At 38.8% G+C, this 8,971-nt stretch overlaps 1 long non-coding RNA gene across 1 annotated transcript; it reads left to right on the top strand.

Annotated features, from left to right (window-relative positions):
• Positions 1–293: 293 nt before the first annotated feature.
• LOC130077946 (uncharacterized) lies at positions 294–4,821 on the top strand. The gene is made up of 3 exons (XR_008805857.1): positions 294–443; positions 4,607–4,695; positions 4,771–4,821. It is a non-coding gene; the product is annotated as an uncharacterized LOC130077946 (long non-coding RNA).
• The last annotated feature ends 4,150 nt before the right edge of the window (positions 4,822–8,971 follow it).

The following is an 8,971-nucleotide window of genomic DNA, read 5'->3' as shown; positions in this document are numbered from 1 at the left end:
GGCGGGCCTCCTCTGCGGTGTCCATATATGGTATATCCGGCCCCGTCTTGACGTCAAGTCGGGGGAGAAATTGAAATCTCGTATTTGAGTGCGCGTGCACGTTGGCTAGTTTAAGAACCCTGGGGTAAACAAACGCTTCACTTTTGAATATCGGCATCCCGGCCAATGTATAATCGTTAGTCAATCATAACATACATTGATTCTCATGGAAAAGTGAAAATTGCACATTATGACTCCTTTAAGTTTAAGCTTGTTGAATAATATGTCAAAAGAAATGCAATGGTCAGGATTATTGAGGGCATTTTTCTATGACAGCAGACACATGAGATGATGGCTGAAGTGAGTCAGTGAAGGAGAAGATCAAGATCTGGAGGAGGACATGCAGTTTACACTTCAGGAGAAAGACACAGATGAGCTCCAGGGCAGATTCAGCAATCATAAAGGTGAGTTCAGTGTTTCCATGCTTAAGTGACACTGTTTAAAAGAAGCAGGTACATTATGTGTTATTTACAGTGATGATTTTACTTGTTTTATTATTATAAGGTAATATTAAAGGTTAAAAATGACCCACGGTAAAAGACCTGCACGATATTGAAATAAACTGATATTGCAATATTTAATTTTTTCTGATATATATAGTGCAATATTTCAATAAAAACTATTTCACCAAATGATTAAATAGCTCTATTTGACAATTAGAAAATTAGAAATTTGAATAGTCTCTGATGCGAACTCACTAGATCTCGCAGCAATGTTATTACTTCAGTGGCGAATTCAAATGTTTTCTTCACTGGATCTCTTAGCACAGTGTCACTTGATCTCGCGCTGCACAGATGTTGCTGGTCCGAACTGATAAATGGTCCGTTAAGCACAATATGATGAGTAGCGCAGTTTCATTCCGCTTTCATTACGTTTGCCATTTGATGTTGCGCAACGTTGTGGTGATCGTGCCAGCGCGGATTTTGTCTGCAGAAAAAATGGTCCTAGGAATCGTTCGGTTTGTATGTGTACCGAACCGGAAGCAGCTCGTACCGAAACGGTTCAATAATTACGAATACATGTACCGTTACACGGCTAATTTACATATATCCGAGTCCTGATCGGGAGGTAACGTCCGATTCCGATCGAGTCTGAAACCACGTGATCGGGCCCGATTTCCGATCGCGTGATCGGATCGGGACATCCCTAGTTTAAAGTTTTTCAATTTTACAAAATATGGTGTAAAAACGTCTTAGTGCTGCCCTCTTCAGGTTGAACAGTGGCTACTGCAGTTGAATTTTCCTATTGGATGTTGTGGTACCCTCTGACGTCAGAGGGTACCAGCTAACCATGCCCTTGCCTACAGAGAGATACGTCTCAGATGCATGCCCCCTCTCCACTAGGCTCTGCCCACTTTTCCAGCATTTTTGGGCATTTGGGGGGGGGGTACCATTATCTCAATTAGGGGTAATGGCCTCTATTGTCTTTAGATGTAGTGGTCTTCCCTAAGGTTTTGTAAGGTCAGCCCCTTCCTGCCCACCGAATGCCTATAAGATACCATGTAAACTTACATTAGAGAGATTTTGGACGAACCACAGCATCAACAGCTGTAGTTCTCTAGAAAACATAACTTCTAGAGAACTACAGACCTGTCTCTCTCCTACCAGTCATTGCGAAAACACTTGAACGAGTTGCTTTTAACCAAGTATCATCCTTCCTGTCTCTGAACAACCAGCTGGATGTCAACCAATCTGGCTTCAAGAAAGGACATTCAACTGAGACTGCATTGCTGTCAGTCACGGAAGCCCTGCGGATCGCAAAAGCTGCTTCCAAATCATCAGTTCTCATTCTACTGGACCTGTCTGCTGCCTTCGACACTGTGAATCATCAGATCCTCTTGACCGCCCTCTCATCACTGGGCATCACTGGAACCTCCCTCAACTGGTTTGAGTCCTATCTCACAGGTAGGTCCTTCAAGGTCGCATGGAGATGTGAGATATCCAAAGCACATCAACTGACCACAGGGGTTCCTCAGGGTTCAGTTCTCGGACCGCTCCTCTTCTCCATTTACACCACATCACTGGGACCCATCATACATAGGGTTGGGTACCGAAACTCGGTGCCAATAGGGAACCGGTTCCGACGTAAACGGTAGTAACCAGACCGAATAAGAACGAAAATTTCGGTGCCTGATTTCGGTGCCTAACTTCATTATGCACACACACACACACACAAGGTCTCTCGCTCTCTCCCTCTCCGCCGTGCGTGTGCTACACAGTTTGGAGCACAGTTTCCTCTTCCTCGCATGCGCGCTCTTTCTCGCAAGGTTTGGCTGCATTTCACGTGTAAAATTACGTGTCAGAACGCCCTCTGGGTGTGCCGATAGTCTGAATCCCATATAGAATCAAGCCAATTCATTGGCTGATGGCGCGGGCGCCGCATCGACGCACTTACGTCGTCATATGTTGGCGCGCGCGCGCCATCTGCTCCTCTGATTTCTCTGCCGAAAAAGGAAGCTGGTCGGCAGCGCGAGGAGCTTGGCGGCGTCCCGTTCCCTTTTGAGAGATATGTTACACCAGTAACCAGAGATGTTCTCTTTCATAGGTTTACTCAACGCTGCGTAGCTAAGAAGCAGTGGATTTGTAGGCTGCCGTATCACGTGCCGTTTGAACTGACGCGCTACAGCGATCTGTCACATTTCAAAGAGCCAAAACGTTATTTATTGTGTGAATCTCGTAAAAATATTGACAGAATCTGACAGCTGTGGATTTGTTCCATATCAAAAGTAACCTTCTCTGTCTTGTCTGTCGGTGTCAGTGTCCTCTTTGTCCGCGATTTTTCTGTGTGAAAAGGGTCATTTGCGTGAGTCTCACGGTCAATGCGTGAGAGTTGGCAGCTCTGCCTGCTAGTAATCTCTATTAATCTCCAGTATTATTACATTGTTTGATACAATATTGTTTCATTTGATATTATGTAAATATTAATTTTTATTTTATATTGGTTTTATTATTACCATATGCTACTTGTAATTATATGGTTTAAAGATTTAAGTTAATATTGTGTCCAGTTTGGCCCTGTAAATTAAAGGGTATTATTTTTTGATAAAGTGTGTGCGGTTTCATTTTCTTAAGTACCGATTTAAGAACCGTTTAAGCACCGGAACCGTTTAAAAAATACCGAGTAGGTACTGGTATCGGATAAAACCCAAACGATACCCAACCCTAATCATACAGGCACATGGTTTCTCTTACCATTGCTATGCTGATGACACCCAGCTCTACCTCTCATTTCAACCAGATGATCCCACAGTAGCTGTACGGATCTCAAGCTGTCTGGCGGACATCTCGGCATGGATGAAGGAACATCACCTGCAGCTCAACCTGGCAAAGACTGAGCTTCTCGTCCTCCCTGCCAATCAGTCTCTACAGCACGACCTCACTATCCAGCTAGATTCTTCTTCAATCACCCCATCAAGGTCGGTCAGAAATCTTGGAGTAATCTTTGATGATCAGCTGACCTTCACAGACCACATTACAAAGACAGCTCGATCATGCAGGTTTGCTATGCACAACATCAGTAAGATCAGGCCTTTCCTAACTGAGCATGCAACACAACTTCTCGTCCAGGCCCTGGTCATTTCTAGGCTTGATTACTGCAATGCTCTTCTGGCTGGACTTCCATCATGTGCAACTAAACCTCTACAAATGATCCAGAATGCTGCAGCTCGTCTTGTCTTCAACGAGCCCAAAAGGGCCCACGTCACTCCTCTATTCATCTCTCTGCACTGGCTACCACTCGCTGCTCGCATCAAGTTCAAGGCTTTGACGCTTGCTTACAGATTGACCACAGGTTCAGCTCCCTCCTACTTCCACTCACTACTACAAGTCTACATCCCTCCCAGAAGCCTACGATCGATCAATGAGCGACGGCTCGTGGTACCATCACAGCGGCCATGGTTAGCAGAAGAGAATTCTTTTAAAAGTATTTAAAATCATACCGACCCCAAACTTTTGAACGGTAGTGTAAATGTAAATGTGTTCTCAATAAAGAATCCTGCTGAAAGATATCCCAAAATTCTCCTGGTTTTTTCTTCTGAGTTCTAAACTTTAGAAGAATAAAGTTCACAACAGCTGCAATTTTATGTGCAGGGTGTCAGTGCAGTTCGGTTCCTGTTGAAGAAACATTTCTGTTGTGTAAATTCTGGTTTCATAACTGAGCATTTAGCTACAACATAGTTACTTACAGCTATATGACATTTTCTTAAATAGTTAATATTTTGCAAAATATTGTTCACTGGACCAAATTCTTAATAAATAAAAGCATTTTTTTTTATATATAATATTTCTTCTTGCTTGACTATTTATATATGCGTGACCTTTTTAGTAATCCAAAAGTAACCAGATTACATTACTTTCATATTGTGGTAGTTGGATTATGTTACTGAATACTTTTTTTTTAAAGTAATTTGTAACTAACAGAATACATTTTTTAAAGTAACTCTGCCAAGCATGACTGCTACCTATTGGTGCCAAGTAATCAGTAAAACCAATGTAATGGTCGACCTCTACTTTTTAATTAGCTAAAATGGTCTTATTCTACATATTAATGTTTTTTTTGTTTTTTTCAGGATCTAGGACATGGAGTCATGATACCCACAGAAAAATGGGTATCAAAGTATGCCCAAACATGTTGGATGAATATATTTAAATATATAATGTATGGATAATCTTATGTACTGGTAATGTGGTTTAAGAGGTACATTGTCCTAATGAATTCTCCTTCTTTTTGCAGGTCTAATCAGTCAGCCCAAGTGAAGCCACACAATGTAAAAGAATAAATTAATCAAATAATAAAAATGTAATATTAATGTTTTGTGTCAGATGTTTATTTCCAGCTGGGTTGAGTAAAAAAGCAGGTCTTAATACTATAATTTTTATTTCAGGTGCAAGTTCTTCATTCTTTGCAAAACAAAACCTGAGCTGTAAGCTATTGAAAAGTTGGTGTGAAGTTTATATCAATTGTGTATAATAGTAGTTATAATTCAAATTAATTTATTAAAATCTGTAATTAATGTCCTAATTATTAACAGCTAAAAGCATTAAACCTACAAATCTTAACCAATACAAAACTGTAATGGAAACCATTAAATATGTGCAAATCAAGACCAATACAAATTTGTAATGAAACCATCAGAACCAATACAAAACTGTAATGGAAACCATTAAATATGTGCAAATCAAGACCAATAGAAATTTGTATTGAAACCATCAGAACCAATACAAAACTGTAATGGAAACCATTAAATATGTGCAAATCAAGACCAATAGAAATGTGTATTGAAACCATCAGAACCAATACAAAACTGTAATGGAAACCATTAAATATGTGCAATTCAAGACCAATACAAATTTGTAATGAAACCATCAGAACCAATACAAAACTGTAATGGAAACCATTAAAATACAGACCCAATACAAATTTGTAATGGAAACCCTTAAAACCAATAAATCCTAATGGAATATGGCCCAAAACACACGACGTAATGGACTCCACTTGGTAATGGTTTTAATGGTTAACGGCTGGTGGTTTGTAATGGTTTTGTAGTGGAAACCATTAGGAATTCTGTAATGGTTTCTATTGTTTTTTTCAGCAGGGTTATTTTTTACCATCATGATCAGGAAGTAACACTCATGAAAGGATAACTATATTAGGGATGGGCATTTTTCACAAATATTGCATTCGCATATTCGGGCTCATAAAATTCGAATATTCGTTTATTTAAATGACGTTTAACGAAAAAGACGTTATTTTTTTTTTTTTTTTTTTTTTTTTACGTTTTTGTCACCATTTCTGAACAAGCTTACAAATAGGCAATATACACAACAAGCTTACAATATATGTTAAAGTTTTCTTTTAGTTGAAAACATTAAACAGTAGGCCTATGTCTAAACAAAAAATATAAAAAACAAAAGCATTAATAAAAGCATGCTCAAGCAGCGCGAACGGGGAAAAAACGCCTAATAAAGCAGATTGCGCCAGATATCGTACAGAACGTACACACACACTCGAGTCAGCATATGATTATCGTGTTTATATTGTTTCACGTTTATATTGAGAAAAACAATATCCACATGCAGGGGCGCCGCCAGCAATTTATGCTCGAGTGAGAAAAGGCGCTTTGCTGACAGACGCTTCAGAGACACAAAGATAACGGTGTTCTAAGTTTCTAACAGCACTTTGCGTTTTCTGTTCTTAAACCTGTCTCCCTCAACGAAACTTAAAGGAAGTATATGTCTCAAAATCATTTTGCTATAAGATAAATTATCATTTCGGATCACGCGGGGTCCAGCTGCACTTACCTGCAGTCGTGATGCAGTGATGGACAGCTATCTTTCCTCATTCGACTTTTTGGATTTCATGTGATTTCTCATTGTGGTGATGATATTATAACTCAGATTAATTAATTAATTTGATCAAAAGTGATTCCATTTATTAAGATCATTTTCAAGTAATTCCAAACTTCGCGAGGCAGACGACAACATTATGTGATCAAATACACACAACTTGTTAACACACTCCACAGCGCCACCCTGTGCATGTAATTATAACTGCGAGTTAGTGCTTGGGATTTATCATGGATTCACTGCATTTACGGCCAGCAAAGCAACGTAGTAAAATTCGAATAGTATTTTATTTTTCGAATAATAATTACAGATCGAATATTCGAAAATTCGAATATTCGTGCACATCCCTAAACTATATAGAATTATATTACACAAAATCAATGTTTTAAAATGCTTATTGTACTATACTTTAATGTATCATTATAATACGTATAAAGTATGACGTTTCGTGTGTAAAAATAAAGTTTCGTGTCTAAGCAAATCACGCACCAAAACGTTAGGTGGCGTTACTCGGTTTAGAACGTAAGCTCCGCCCCTCACTTCCGGTCCTGGCGCTGGTGTTAGAACCTAAGCTCCGCCCCTTACTTCCGGTTCTGGCGCTGGGGTTCTGAAACTGGTGGTGCTGCGGGTCTGCAGCTGGATACTATTGCTACACACACGAAAATCCTTTATTTAGGATATTTTAGCTCCCGCAGAGTTGCCGATGGCAACCAGCCAAATCAACAACACGCGCTTGCACCCCCTGCTGGTGAGGTCGACTAACAGCAGATGGAGATTATGCTCGTTAATTAAGCTGTCTCAGTTATATTCGAAACAGGAAAACGATGGAATCTGAACTTTGATCCCGGCACATCCTTGTGGTCACAGCCTGGGAATTTACAAGTTCGCACCATTGTTAATTTAATACTTTTTACGTCGTTGTCAATCGATTGTGTAAACACTATGGAACAGCTGATCTGAATGTGCGCACTGTTGACGTTGACAGCAGCGCGGATTGATAGAAATGGATAGAAAATAGTGCCGATTAAAACTGAGGTATGAGTAGTAATACCATACACCACCTGTCAAAATGATTGATTGACAGGTGGGCGTGGCTATCCTTTGATTATTCCCCCGCCCCTTCCGGTTCCTCCCCTTCCTGTTACCTTTGACCTAGTTCCGCCCCTTCCGGTTACCTTTGACCTAGTTCCGCCCCTTCCTGTTAAACTTTCTGTCAAAATGATGGATGATGACAGTTTGTTTAATCGTTTGAAGTTAGTTTGAGATGTATTGGCCTTTGATGTTACAGTTACAAAGTGATGTGATAGTTATTTTTTCAGCGCATCCCCTCGCTATGCCTAAGCTTATCATAGCAGGTGTGTGTGTGTGTGTGTGAGAGAAAGTGATAAGAAAAAACTGTAAAAGTTTATCAGTCACAAGTATTCTGTTCTTTAAAAGAATATAAAATAAAATCTCACACAAAAAGTTTAAATAAAATGAAGCCACAAAAAAATTGCAAACAGTTAAAAATGTATGAATGACCTTGCACTGTCTCAAAAAACATAGGGAGCGTGTGTGTGTGTGTGTGTGTGCGTGTGTGTGTGTGTGTGTGTGTCAAAGCAGGAATTCCCCTCCCTCCACATTGCTGGAAGTTTTATCTCACACAGAAGTTGAAAAAGCATGTTGTTCATTTAAATTTAAATGAAATGGTTATAAAATTTACATTTAGTCATTCGCAAATATTTGACACTGACTCAAGTTGAAAAACCATGCTGTTCAATTAAAAGTATATAAATTAAACAAAAATAAAATCATCTTCCATGGTTGAAAAAAACCCACAAGTGTTTTCCCTTGAAGTCTTTTCTCTCTGTCACACCAGCGTGTGGCTGGGCTGGTATCTGTTTTTGTGACACGTTCCTGAGCACATTGAGAAATATCTTACACAACAGTTGAAAAGCATTCTGTTCCTTTAAAAGTGTATAAATTAAAATATATCATATATAAAATAAATAGTTTACTAATTTAACTAAAGTTGAAAAGCATGTTGTTCATTTAAAATCTTACTAAATTACTGAAGTTGAAAAGCATTCTGTTTATTTAAAAATAAAAAATTTACAAATTTACTGTAGCAATTATGTTAGATAAAAATAAAATCATCTTACATTTTTACCAGGGTTGAAGTAGCTCCTAGCACATAGATGTCCATATTGACCATTTAAAGTTGAAAAGAACCCCCAGATTATTTCTCTCTTTCTCACACCAGCGTTTGACAGTCAGAGGGGTGTGTTCAGTGATCAGAATGAGACTGTGAATGTTTTGCTAAATTTATTTTCATAGTGTATAAGCATTAAAAGTTTGAAATAGACCTTTTTAAAAATATGATTTTAATTAAATTCATAAAAACCAATATGCTATATCGATGGTCTCTGGCGAAAACTTGACTATATTTTTTTATTTATCAGGCTGCATGTAAAGAACTTTGAAATTTGTGGCTCTCACAACTTATCACACACATTATGTGAAATGTTTAATAATTCCTCAAGTAGTATCTGTGAGAAAATCCTCACATAGGCCTATCTGTAATGAGAATGCTGCATTGATAGCATGCT

The sequence above is a fragment of the Rhinichthys klamathensis genome, unplaced genomic scaffold (assembly GCF_029890125.1).
Source record: "Rhinichthys klamathensis goyatoka isolate OS25496 unplaced genomic scaffold, OSU_Roscu_1.1 h1tg000787l_1, whole genome shotgun sequence".
Classification (NCBI taxonomy): Eukaryota; Metazoa; Chordata; class Actinopteri; order Cypriniformes; family Leuciscidae; genus Rhinichthys; species Rhinichthys klamathensis.
This window is presented reverse-complemented; position numbering and strand designations above follow the sequence as displayed.